Below are 14,380 nucleotides of genomic sequence, written 5' to 3'. Positions count from 1 at the left end.
AATTTTTTTAATTTTGTATTTATAAATAAATTATTTTCTACTTTAATATATGAAATTTTTTATGAATTTTTTTATTATGCAATTCACTTTAATAAAAATAAATTAATTTATGAAAATTTAAACTTGAGTTCTTGCTATGGTTAAATTTAAACTTTAATTTATTTTGTCATATTATTATATAAATATTAAATTCTTTGATTAAACACTTATTTGATTACAAAATAATATTATATGTTACTTTCATATTGGCAATTAAATTTCAGTTACTATACAAATATTATATTTTAGATAATTGTATTTTTTTTGTTATTTTGAAAATTATTACATAATTTTAAGATCATTTAATTATGTTTATGTTTTTAAAAGTCTTTATTTTATTTCAATTTGTTCAGGACATGTTTATCTTAAATTTTATTTCTTTATTAATTAGTAATTTTTTATACATTTAATTGTCATTAATTTATATAAATTAAAATGTATAACTTAAAAAAATAGATACGTGTCTAAAAAATAAAAAAATATTTTTTTTGTTAGTAAAAAATTTATGTCGCTTTAACTTTTTTTTGGCATCATATCTTACATTTTTACTATAATTAAAAGTTAGAAATAATTTATTAAATATAAATTTGTAGAAAAAATATAATACTTAATGAATTATCATAATCACATTTAAGATATTTAAGTAATTTTCATATAATAAAAGTGATATGTTTCAAAAAATATTTGTATATAATTTATTAATAAATATATGAGATATTTATTATAATTTTTATTTTTAATAAAAATATCATTATATTAAAGTGATGCCTTTTAAATATGTATAAATGAGATTTTCATTAAAAAAAATTATAAGATAGAAATGTAATTTTATTTTAATTTTATCCTTAACATTTAGTTTAATTTTAATTTTAGAGTTTTAATATTTTCAATTATACCATTAGGGTGAATAACATTAATTATGATTAATCAATTATATTATTTGATTTGACTAAAATTAAATAAATATTAAATTATTTAATAAATAATAAATAAAAAATAAAATAAATAAATTTAATTTAAATTATTCTCTTATTATTTTCTATATCTAAGAATCAGAATGTACTTTTATATATTTTGATTAATAGTTTTTAAAGAAGTTACTATTTTATTTACTAACAATTTAAATTTTTTATAATATTTTCATAAAACTTGATTAATAGGTTCTTTTTCACAATATTTCTCTTGAATTTTTTTAACAAAAATATATCTTAATTTTTGTCTTTCATCTTTTATATTTAATAATTATACTAATTTTTTTACAATATATTTTTATCATGCATTGTTTTTCTGTCTTTTTTTCTTTTTTTTAATTATTTTATTATCTTATTTTTAATTATTTATTTTACTCTCACTCATGTATTTATTGTATTTCACTTCATGTTAGTTTTTATTTCATAGTTAACTTTCAATTATATAAAATTCAATAGTTTCTTTAAAACATGCTTAAATATATTATCTATTATGTACAATCATTAGGATGAACAAAAACTATAAATTGAATATATAATTTAAACTAAAAACTAAATGAATTGTCAGAAAAATAGCAACCAATTTTGTTTTTGATTTCTCTATAATTTATTTAAAGATAAAAATCTCTCTTTAACCACTAACATCACCAATAATAAAATTATAAGTCTCTACAAAAAAAATATATATAAAATAAATAAGATATATATAATTTTAAAGTTGTTCATCATAAACTACGGACAAATTTTTTAAAACAAAAAATCATATGGATCAACATGTAATTTTTTAATATTTTTATTATTTTTTTTAAATTTTTTAGACTTATCAACATTTAAGTTGTCTATACATCACTTTTCAGAATATTATAATTTCACAAGTTATAATATGTGGGATAAATCACCTTTATAAACCATTTGCATACTAATTTTGCTTATATCCCTCAAAGTAAAAAAGGCTATATGCATGTCTCAATTTATATATCTATGTAATCAAATTTATTTCGTAGTAAATCGAATCTATAAGATTCGAATTACTTGGATGCTATCTATGCTACTAAATCGAATGAAGGAGATTTGATTTACAATTAGCTGGATTGCTACTAAGTGAGTATAAATCAAACCTTATTACTTCGATTTAGCATAGACCATATAAATCAAAATTTATAGATTCGATTTAGTAGGGGATGGTATAATTCGAATTCTTTGAATTCAATTTACTTTCGAATCATAATGTCAAGTAATTCAAATTCATTAAATTCGATTTATATAGAAACGTAAATAGAGACAACTAGGTAACGATTTTAGATTTGGGGGATTCAGATAATTTTGGGGTGGCTTTGGTTTATCAATGTAAATTAACCTAATATGTGATATTAGTTATTGTTATATATATGAAAAATTTGACTTATTTATGCATTGTTTGGACTAGAAGAATTTGTAGGAAAATAAAATGTTGGAGAAGAAAATAGATGAAAAATTAATTTTTCATTATTTGGATCAACAAAGAAATTGAATGGAAAACATAAAAATATATGTGAAGTTCATGTAAATTTTTTCTCTTCAAAGTTGCGAAAAAAATTGATGCAGAAGTGCAAACATAGGTAAAAATATAGAGTTATCATTTGAATTATAATTTATATATAATATATAAAAACAATAATTACTCTATTATAATTTTTTCTCTTCTTACTTTTTCTTTCGTCCAAATAAAAGAAAATTTTTTCTCTAATTTCTTTCCATTCATTTTTTCTTCATCTAAACAACACACAAAAAAATATACTTCATTTTCTTTCTATTTTCTTTCCTCTGATTTTCTTTCTTTTCATTTTCTTTCCTCTTATTTTCTATCTTATATCCAAACCATAGTTTAGTATTTATCCATTTATCTACATTTAATTATGGAGCTGACATGGCATGCTTCTAAGAGTGTTTTCCGATTTATTTCTTTTAAATCATTAAATATAAATTATTACGATAAACTAACTATATCAACTAATTGATTTGATTAAATATTTAAATATTATATAATTTATTATAATTTATATCAATTTGATTTAGTAGTATTTTTTAATTTATTTATTTAATATTCTATTAGTATTTTTTAATTTATTTTTTTAATTTATTAAACCAAATTTATTGTGTGTACTAATTAATTAAATTGATTAATTTATTAGTCATTAAAATAATAAATCTATAAATAAAATAGGCAACTGAGATATTTCAACTAATAATTAAATCAAATCAAATCAAATCAAATCATATATATTGAGCTAAATTCAAATCATGTGCATTAAGGACTAAATTAAAATAATATAATTTCTTACTTATTCAAGTTGAGTGAATAAATACAAATTAATTTTGTTAGATAATCATAGTTATCTGGTCTACTATATATAGATGGCCACACAAAATGATAAGAATCGTGATTTTTATCGCTCTTGTTATTTCAACTCTTCTTTTCTTTTCTTTTTTTGTCTTTATGTATAATTTCTTTTATGTATAAATGTACCCAAAATAAAAAAGTACAGATAAGTGTTTTATTGATTATTTATTTGATAAATATATCTCAATTTAGGCCTTCTACTACTATGGATGGAAGTTGACCTATAACAATTCAAAGTGGCCAATGTATTTTTTTATAGTATTAAATAGAAGAATATTTGTTAAAATGAATATACCCATTGTAATGATTTTTTTAAATTATTTTATTTTTATATCAGTCGTATAAATTTTTTGAAGGTACAAAATATAAAATAGGTTGACTTTAATATCATTAGAAGTTAAATTTAATGATTTAATAAGCACCACTAATTATATTAAAAAAGTAATTTTGTAATAATAATGTGATTTATATATTAATTTTTTCGAATAAATTCATTTCAAAATATAGAAATTAGACTCAATTACGCTAAAACTTTAAAGGTAATATAGAATTTGACGACAAAATTAACATTCATTAAGGAAATAAATTTATTTATGGCTATTTTCTAATTATAAATAATAACAAGACTTGTAAAAAAAATATTAATGTCATCATTCTTATTAATTAAATCATAATTAAATCATAATTATAAAAACTTTAATGTGTGTGAATTTAAAAATTATAATTTTTTATGTTTTTAAAAACTATAAATTTATTGAAAATTTTGTGAAATTATATATATTGTTTAATATTTAATGATTTATAAAAAAGGAGAGCCCGCCAACCTGCCAACCTACCATTAGGCGGAGTAGGGGAGAAATTCATGATCGTCTTAACGGGTGGAAAAATGTCGGTTAAGAATTTTTTTAATAAAAATAACGTTGCAAGTACAGTTTTTAACCGATGAAAATTTAACTATCAATTTAAAACTGTGTCACAATTAAAATTCAATTACTGGAGATAGAATTCCTAGGTCGTTTCCCAAAGAGTTGACACAAGGTGCAATTTATTGGTCAGGAATTTTCTGAGAATAATTGAGAAGTTTGAAAATGGAAAAATAAATAACTAGCAGATAAGCAATGAGCAATTAATAAGAGAGGTTGTATATTTTGAAATAAAAAGCCTTAGCTAGGAGAAGATTAATTGGAGTTTCTATCCTTGTTGGTTTTTTCAAGTATAATGGTAAAGATTGTTGCTCCCACTTACACTTTGTTTGGATGAGATGATTTTGGAAAGAAAGAAAATGGGGGAGAAGAAAAGGGACGGAAAATTTGATTTTCCTTCGTTTGGATCAGGAAGGAAAATGAACGGAAAATAAAAAAGTATGCCTGGGCCCATTTAAAAGTTTTCACCTCATAGTTGGGCAGAAAACTGAGACAGGAGAGAGAATATTAGTAAAAAAACACAATTACCCTTTCAATTACAGAAATTACAATCCCTAATTTCAATCTTTCCGGAAGAAGAAAACACCTATCGTTGTCTTAATCTGTTTGACTTTCTTCTTTAGCACTGCCAGCATAGCTTCCCATTCGCATCCACGTTGCTACAGCAGTTTCATTATCGTTGTGACAGGTGAAGCACATCTTCAACCAGGCATCCTCAACAGAAAGGTAAGTTCTTTTTTCAGTTGTAGTAGGTTTTTTCAAAACGAAATGAAAAAAATCATTATAGCATATAGATTGTATTCCTCTTTTGTTTTTCAACTTCTGATTTTACATTTCATGGATGCCGTTTATTTTTGTGGTGGAAAAAGAACCCATAGATTGTATTCCTCTCTTGTGAGTAGTACTAACTCTGATTCACAAGTCCTAATCACTTCATAGGGAAGGATTAGAGTTAGTGAAAAGTGAGTTAGCCAGCAATTTTCAATTACAGATTAATACTTGAGTTTTTCAACTCAAGAATTTCTAATTAATCAACTCCAAAGCCAAGTTGGGAGCTCTACTCCATTAATATGAATGTCATTTTCACAAACATGTAAAGAGAGTAGATATGAGACATGGTATACTTGAGTTTTCCAACTCAAGGGTTTCCAATTAATCAACTCTAAAGCCAAGTTAGAAGCTCTACTCCATTAACATGAATGTCATTTTCACAAACATGTAAAGGGAGTAGATAGGAGACATGATAATTAAAATTAAATTAACAAAAGCAAAATTGGGACTAATAATTAATTAAAAGAAATTACCAAGCAATGGAATTAAATATAAAAAAATAGTTTACTGTATTAATAATTTCAACTTAACAAAATTCAAACATGAATTGGAACAACTAAATGGAAAATAAAAGAGTAGAGTGATAGAAAGGCAAACTATAACGATGAAGACTTCAATCGAAGGTAGTAGCAACTCTCTCAAGATCCAATCCAAAAACAAAACTAAAAAAAATGCTAGAACCCTAGGAGAAATAGTATTTCTCTCCCTAGAATTCAAAACTAAAACTAAAAAAAATCAAGTGAAAAGTAAAAAGGAAGTGTGTCCTCAGTCTCAGCTAACCCTTGCCTCTAGTCTGCGTTTTTGGGCTTGAAACTGGGTCCAAATCATCCCAGAAATCACCCCCAGCGAGTTCTGATAGTGCAGCATGATGCTTTATCACGCGTACGTGTCGTCTACGCGTACGTGTCACTGGTCGTTTGCGCTTGTCACGTGTACGCGTCAGTCACGCGTACGCATCGACGCATGCGCACGCGTCAGCCATGCGTGTGCGTCGCTGCTCGCTTCCAATCTCCTTAGTTTCTTGTGTTCCTTCTATTTTGACATGCCTCCTCTTCATCCTTTAAGTCATTCATGCCCTGTAAACTTGAAAACACTTCAGAAACACATCTTGGCATCGCATGGTGATAAAGAAGAATTAAAAATTAACAATTTAAACCCTTAGGAAGCAAGTTTTCAATCATGGAACAAAATTAGGAAGGATTTGTAAAACCATGTAGTTTATATGAATAAGTGTAGGAATAATTGATAAAATTCACTCAATTTTGTACAAGATAAACCATAAAATAGTGGTTTATCACGCCTTACTAGGCGGGGCATGGCGGGCTTTTGGCGAGACAAGGTGGACTCTCTCGTTTGCCACCCTAATGAGGACATGGACATAAGTACCCGCCTCATGGAACCTATTAAATATACGCGAATATAAAATTATTAATTTATTTTATTTTATATATACATAAATTTATTTGTTGAATTTAGTAACCCTAATTTGTGCCTCCAATTTGAATTCTTCCTTTTTCTTCCAGATTCATTCTCATCCTCAATCCTCTCTCTAGCTCACTTTCTCTGTCTCTCAAGTTCGTCACTACGTTGCTTAGTATCGTCCTAAAAAATTATGTTATGTTATTATGTTGGAATATATTTTTATGTTTTATTATTTTGAAATGTTATTTTTCATAACTAATATATTGTGTTGAATTATATTGAATTGATTATTTTATGATTATTATATTATGTCAAAAGTTTTCAAAGAATATTCATAGATACTCGAGAAGATCTTTATTCCCTAAGGGGGTAATTAAACATGAACTTGCAATGATGAAGAAAGAATATGGGCTTTTTTTTAATAGGAGTCAGGGATAGGATAAAGAAGGGGACTTTTCACGCTCTCCTGAGTACTCATTACTATATCCAACGAGCAACGGAGATCCAATCTAAACCGATTTAATAAGAGGGGATGCGTGAACTTCATCTGTATTGGGCCTTTAAGGTAATGAACTGCTAAGTCTGATTTGGAACCTTGACAATGAATTTTAGTTGATCTTTCTTGCATTGAGCCATTGAAGTCTTACTAAGCCTAAATATATCTTGGATTAATATTTTGAGTCATTGTTATAGCAAATACTATACTATTTAATAGTATAACACTTAGTATATGTAAAAGTTAGATATATTTACAAGATATTTTTTACTCAAATTAAAAAAATTAATTATCTCTTTTTTTGTTTTAAATATTATTTTTTAATGTAACGAAAAAGTAAAAATAACAATAATCACTCACATAATTAAAATAGATAATCTTGATATATACATGACACTATATATATCAAGGATTATTATATATGATATATAATTTTTTTCTTTTTTTGTAATGACTATTTATATAATTTATTGAACAATTTTTTATCTTAATATTTAATAAATTTAACATACAAAATATTATTTAACATACAAAATAAGTAACCTAAGTCATCATCTAAGACAATAAATATAATAGTACAAGTACTTCTTTAGTTATTATTAATGAAAAAATATATAAATAGTATAAATTGATATTTTTTAGTATAAAAGTAATAATAAAGGTTATTGATTAAGTTAATTACATAATTAAAAAATTATGAAGAATTTCTTAAATAATAATAAAAATAAGATCACTATTTTCACATATTACAAAGTTTATAAAAAAATGTTGGACAATAAATCAATCCTCGATATAGATTATACATTAATTATGTCAAAAATAAATGATCAATACATTGGATATTATTATTTACGTACTAATATAATATGTATTATCGATTATTAAGTTTATAATTAATTGTTAACCCAATTTTTTGTAATTAAAATTTAAATGATTGAAATTATTAAATGCTGAATATTTTGCATCTAACTAATTTATTTATTCTATTGAAATTAAAAAAAGGATGAGTTGTTAATCAATTTTAAATTTAAATCTAAATTTGAGTAAGAAAATAAAAAAATATTTTAGATTTTATCTCACTAACCATAGTTAATTTCAAGATAAGAAATTACTTTGTACATTATATATATTATAGGATAGTATGGTTATTTGTTATTTTTTAATAGTAAATATTGTCAAATAAAATGAAATAAAATGGTGTAGGAAATTAAAAAAAAATATATTTACAAGTTTAGAAAATATTAATTTATTTTTTAATAGAATAAATTATATATTGAATAACAAAAGTTGTTATTGGTTTCTCTTCACACTAACTAATACTCAACGATGGTGTTTTGGTACACCATGTTATCAAGAAATATTAATTGATCTAATAACTTTTGTAATGATATAAGTTTATGAATTTGAAAATTTAAAAATTATTCCATAAAATGTGAAGTTTTAACAAGTAAACAATGTTGATCATATTGTTTTGATTTCAAGAATGAATATGATACCAACAAATAAAGTTGTCCCAAGTAAATTTCAACAAAAGACAAAAGTCCATAAGTATTGCTATTAAAGAAAAGTTAATCTATTTTAATGACAAATACAATTTGTTTCTATGGATTTCCTAACTCGGCAAATTGAGGATTAATCTACCACATATTGATACTCTATTTATTAAGAGTCTGTCGTTAACTAATGGATTGTTATACACACAATGCGAGATTCGAACTCTAAATACTTGTTTAAGCAGACAAATGAGATGATCATTCAACCAATTCAAATTGATTAAAATAAAGGAAGAAGGGACAAAAGTACACCTGAAAGTTCATACGCTGGACAGTAATCCACTTGAATCGTTTAATGAGTCACGCGTGCACAGTAATTATATACTCCGGCGGACAAAATCACCATTCCGGCCATCAGCGTGTGGCGTGGTTAGTTTAAGTGGACAGGTGGCTCTATTTTATCCTTGCTGGCACGTTCACAGTGAGTGACCTGGGCATTTAGTGCCAACTCATAAATTACAATTTATTTTAATGATTAATTAAAATAAACCCTTCCTTCTCTTTTATCTCCAGAAAGAAGATGCTATGTGTTGAAATCCTAACACCTTAACCAGTAATTAAGAATATGGGCTCACTCTAGAAAAAATTGAGTTCTTTATCCCTAAATTATGGCAGCGCTGTTGGTGGCGGATCTTCATTGTTGAAGAATAAGAAGAAGAAGAAGAAGTTTGAGTACAACAATGGCAAGTATTTGCACAGAATTGAAGCTGTGGTACTCAAGTCTGGAATAGAGTGAAATCCAAACAGATCCTTGTGAGTATTTTGTTTGGCTGGACGAAGTAGAAGGAAAACAAGAAATGTGGGGACAGAGGTTGTATCTGAAGAAAGGTCATTGAAACAATCATACTAGAAGATGAATGAGCTTACAGAGTGTGCCATCGAATTGAAAGAAGATGTGCAATAGTTACAAAAGACAGTTAATATGATTAAGGGTGAAATAAAGTGTATTAAAAATATGGTTGTAGGCATTTGTTTAGGGTTGAGTTTTTGAGCATTATTGATCACCTAACCTTGCATTGAAGTTTCTATCAATCAGAATATTTGTTGATTTAATATCTCTGTGGATCACAAGTGGTGTTGATGAATGAAGGGTATCAATTTCCTTTGCAGTTTGCAATGCCAAACGAACCCTTCTTCCCCAATTTGGAAGCTTGCTGTTATTGCTCTGGATTTTGGACAAGATATCAATCTCGTTATCAACCTCGTTGTTGCTGATGATGAATTCTGGTGCAGATGCAAAGGAAGAAGAAGAAACCATTACAGCTTTACAGACATAACCATGGCTTCCTTTGCCGAGGAGCTTGCGCTCTGAGAAGCCATTGGTGGCAGCTTCAAGGTCACTGTAATGGAAGTGTTGGATCTTGATGGGTTTTTCTTTTTCTTTGTTGTTCTATTTTTTTGAAGTGGTGGCAGTGGAAGAAGAAGAAAAAGAAGGTGATGATGTGAGAGAATTGGAGGTTGAAACTGCGGATTCAGCCCTGTAAGAGAAATTGAGGTACACCATCAATCAAAGTTTCAAGCTTTTGGTGTGAATCAATGAAGGGGTGGAAGAGAAAGAAGATGTTAGGGTTTCACCCTTAATTTTGCCTAATTAATCATTAAAATAAATTAATTTTTTTGAGTTGGCACTAAATGCCCAGGTCACTCACTGTGAACGTGCCAGCAAGGATAAAATAGAGCCACCTGTCCGCTCAAACTAACCACACCACACGTTGATGGCTGGAATGGTGATTTTGTCCGCCGGAGAGTATAATTATTGTGCACGCGTGACTCATTAAACGATTCAAGTGTATTACTGTCCAGCGTATAAACTTTTAGGTGTACTTTTGTCCCTTCTTCCTAAAATAAATATTAATTATTTTTAATATTTTTAAGTTGCAAAATATTTATAATAATGATTACTATAGATATTTTTTATTTAAATTTTAATAAAAAATTTATATAATTTTATTTAGAACATATATTAGTAATAATAATAATTTGAAAAAAAAAGTTCTAATATTGTCTAAAAGACAAAATATAGGACCTAACCTAAAGTATCCTTACATTTATTACATTTCTCCATAAATTACTATCATGGAATGTAAATTTCTGATCCAACTAATTAAATTTAGGTGTTTGCTACGGTACGGTGATAAATTTATATGTATCGATACGATAAAAACGTGGACAAATAAAAATTTGACGCGTAATTTATATTATTTACATCAACATTTAAATTTTTTTTAAAATATATATCATATCATTAATTTTACTAAAATATCCTTATAATTTATATAAAATTGACAAAAACAACCTTTTATTTATTTCTAATAAAAAACTGAAACATCCTTATTTTTATTTCAGAAAAATACTATCCTTATAAACCTAACAAATATCAAAATTAAATAAACTTTAATTTTTAAATTTAAAAATTCAAATAATTTAAAACAAATGTATCGAGAGAAACAAGATCTGAAAAATACAAAATTGCTCTTCAATCTTCATCTTCTTCCCCTTTCCAACCGTGAGACGCAATCCCGACGGCTGCGGCGGTGAGCGGCGGTGAGAAGACAACAAATGAAAGAGGACCACCACTTTTCAGATTTGCAGGTCATCACTTTTTTTTCTCTTTGGTTCAACATCTGCATTTTATTATCGTCAATTTATGCTTTAATGGTGTTTCGTACCGTTTTACAGCAAGGTTTTGATCATGTGAATTTTTTTTGTTGTTCTCCTATTATTGAGTTGTTATGGAAAACAATCCTAATATCTAGGTATTGAACTTATTAATCCACCGAAAAATAGAATATCAATTTTGTTCCTTTGTTCTTGTTAGGTTTGCAATTCATCACTTTTTTTACTCTTTGATTCAACCTCTGTATTTTGTTCCTTTGTTCTTGTAAATTTGATTCCTCAATGCCTCTGTTATACTATTAAGAATAGCAATTAGCAAAATATTTGATGATGATCGAAAATCTTGTCAAAATGCATGTTTCTTATTATCAATCCTAGCATATCTGCAACATCTTGTTTGTTACTAGTTGTAACATCCTTTTTTTTTAGTCTTACACTAGTAATTGTTATTTACTTCAAAGTTAATGGGATAGATCAAATGATCCATATCTCAATTGGCCTCACTAGAAGCTTAGAAATTGAATCCTTCCAAGTATAGCCTTGACTAGCTATAAGGTTCAAGAACTCTATCTCTCTCTCTTTATATATACCAGTGAGCTAAGTTACTCTTTTCTTCTCTTTATTTCTCAAATCACTTATGTTTACCACCACTTCTTCTGTAGATATCTATTACATGTCATGAATGTGACAACTCCAAGCAAGGACTTCCTGGAGCTTGTGAGAGAGTTGCTTGAACTCTTAATAAAGGTCAGAAGTCATAAGAGTTTGACCAGGCAAGAGGTAAATATTTATGCAAACTATGAAAGAAAAAAAATATTTTACCTATCATTCTATACCAAACCATGAATTCCATTCTTCATCTATCAGTGTCTATCAATTTGTGCCTTCATGTTAACTTTGGGTTTTGATTTATGTAGATATGCTGAAAACAGCACCACCATCATTACTACTGTTTGTTGCAAAAAGCCTAGATGATGACGAATGGTATGTAAGAAAGATTGGAGAATAACGCAAAAAAAGTTATGTGAAGTTGATGAATGTGAGAGTGGAAAGAGGTTGGAAGAGGTTGTAGTGTGTTATTATTTTGCTAAAGTTAAAGAAGAATGACCATTGTTTCATTGAATTCTTTTGATTTCTTGGTTTAATAGTTGTAGTGTTATTATTTGAATGTCACATCTGTTTTTTATTTTGTGAAGTGTTAACCACATGTTAAGTGATTATTTAAATTAAACATTACTCTTCTTTATAGTTATGTAGATATCATGAATGCTATTTGGTATTTATATGAAAAACGGATCCATCTTTATTCATTTATATATTTTGTTGAATTATTATTATAATGAGAAAATTAGGATCAGTGATCGATTTAACCACCATAACTTGATTCTAAAGTCCTACAATTTGATGTTATACAATGTTATTGGCTCAGCTACCAGAAATTACAATAAGTATAAACAAAAATATTCAAATACAAATTAAAAATTCGTAATTATCATATAATCATGTTTGATTTATGTTTAGAGTTGGTTAGTTTCATTCCTTTTACTTAAAAATTTCTTATGCATTATATTTTATATGGATCCTTTTGTTGACATTATATGAATGACTTTACAGAATTAAAGATTCGGAATTCTTATTTATATAGGCTACAATAGATATCCTTAAAAGTTCGGATCTTTATTTTACTAATTTTTTGTTTGGTCTTTCTATTATTTAAAAGTTTTTTTCTTAAAAAAAATTATAAACTTAAGACAATTGGTTGTAAAATTAAAGAACTTACCATCTTTGATTAATTTAATAATTTTAAGTTAATTATTATTTCACATTAATTGGTCTTTTCATTATATTTTAAATTTTTTAATTAGTTTTTCTATTATATTTTAAATTTTTTACAATTTTTTATAGCTTAGATCTTAAATCATGGACTTTTTTGTTTTAATTATGATGTTTTATCTTATCAAATACTTTATTTTTCTTTAATGATTTATCTTGTGAACAGCATATTATACTATTATATATATTTTACCATGCTTCAATACTTGAGTTTCTGAATTAAATTTAAAACAGTAAAACACTAATTCAGAGGACAAATACAAAGAAGCTTTGATAGCTGATCTCGTAAAAATATTCTAGATAGTTGATCTATCATAAGAGCAAGTCAAAGAAACTGATTCACATATACATTCACATTTTTTTAGGCTTTATTACAACATTGACAAAACTAATTAACAGTACCTACTATACATTCTCATATATACACATTCACATGAAATATTGATATGTTCAGAGTCCCCAGCAGCAGATAACTGTGCTGCTTCTTCACCTTTGTACGAAAATTTTTTTGTTCTTTCCTTGCATCCTTGCAAATGCCAGTTAGGCAACCTTTTTGTTATTAAGCTTCTCCCACTTTTTCCCGTCAAATGCCTACATAAACTTTTATATTAGTTAGAATATTTGCAATTTACAAGAGTGCCAGTTAAAAAATCTTTAATATTATTATCAAAGACATTGTTCATATACAAGAGAGTCATATATATGACACTTTCTTCTTTAATTTCTTCTTTATATGCAATCGACCTCTCTCTATTATATACTCTTCACAAAAAACTATGGTCCTATCAGACAGTGTTAAACCTCACAATATATACATGAGTAAAAAGAAAGAAAGCACATGCACAAACAGAGAATGAGACTTCATTAATTAAATTTAAGTCGGTTAACATCAAATGAAAAGTTTCCAAACACAGGACCCTATTTGTTCAAAGGAATTAGATTAATATATTAAGCATTTTTTTTTTGTCTGCTCTATATAACCAGAAATTATTTTTATTATTTTAAAAGCAAATTAATGTCAAACTCAGGCGCATTTACAATTTGTTTCCTGAATATCTTTTATACCTCTTCTAGAACAATCTACTATTTAGATTTTCTTTATTTAGGTCTTTTCTTCTAATGTTGCTTCACTTGGAGTGGTCTCTTTAATCTAAAATAAAATCAGAATTTTTAAGACAAGTTAGGGTGGTCAAATAAGGCCCTAATTTTCTTTTCTGAACTGCACCTACTAAGCACCCCACTTAAGTACACTTAGCATTATTGATTCATTTAATTACTATAGTGCCTGGTTTAGGATGCAACCATGAAAAGAATAATTC

This window comes from Arachis stenosperma, chromosome 4, assembly GCF_014773155.1.
Source record: "Arachis stenosperma cultivar V10309 chromosome 4, arast.V10309.gnm1.PFL2, whole genome shotgun sequence".
Lineage (NCBI taxonomy): Eukaryota > Viridiplantae > Streptophyta > Magnoliopsida > Fabales > Fabaceae > Arachis > Arachis stenosperma.
Note: the sequence above shows the minus strand (reverse complement) of the source record.